Raw genomic sequence first — 407 nt, forward strand, 5'->3', positions numbered from 1 at the left:
ATCCTCCATCTCTTTCCCGTCTCTGGGTACGGCATTTCCTGTGTTAATGTAGTGCTGAGCTACACTCGTGTTCCCCATAAATGGTCACTTTAGGAAAACACTGTTTCAATCAACAACTTCACACATTGCCTCTATCCTTGGTCAAATTCTTTCACTACCACTCCACCATCTACCAGTGGTCTGGGACTTTGCTCTCTTTTCCTGGTCCTGACCTGTTCACTCCTTAGCTTCACTTTCCATGTCCACGCCATTTTTGCCATAGGTTGGACCTAACTCACTTCTTCACTCACCCAGCAGCGTACAGCTTTCAGGGTCACCCTACTGTAGGGTTGCCGATAGACCATTACCTTACTGTCTGACTCCTGCACTAATTCCTTCCTACGTCATCCTACAGGCCAGCATAATGG

The sequence above is a fragment of the Penaeus monodon genome, chromosome 22 (genome assembly GCF_015228065.2).
Source record: "Penaeus monodon isolate SGIC_2016 chromosome 22, NSTDA_Pmon_1, whole genome shotgun sequence".
Classification (NCBI taxonomy): domain Eukaryota; kingdom Metazoa; phylum Arthropoda; class Malacostraca; order Decapoda; family Penaeidae; genus Penaeus; species Penaeus monodon.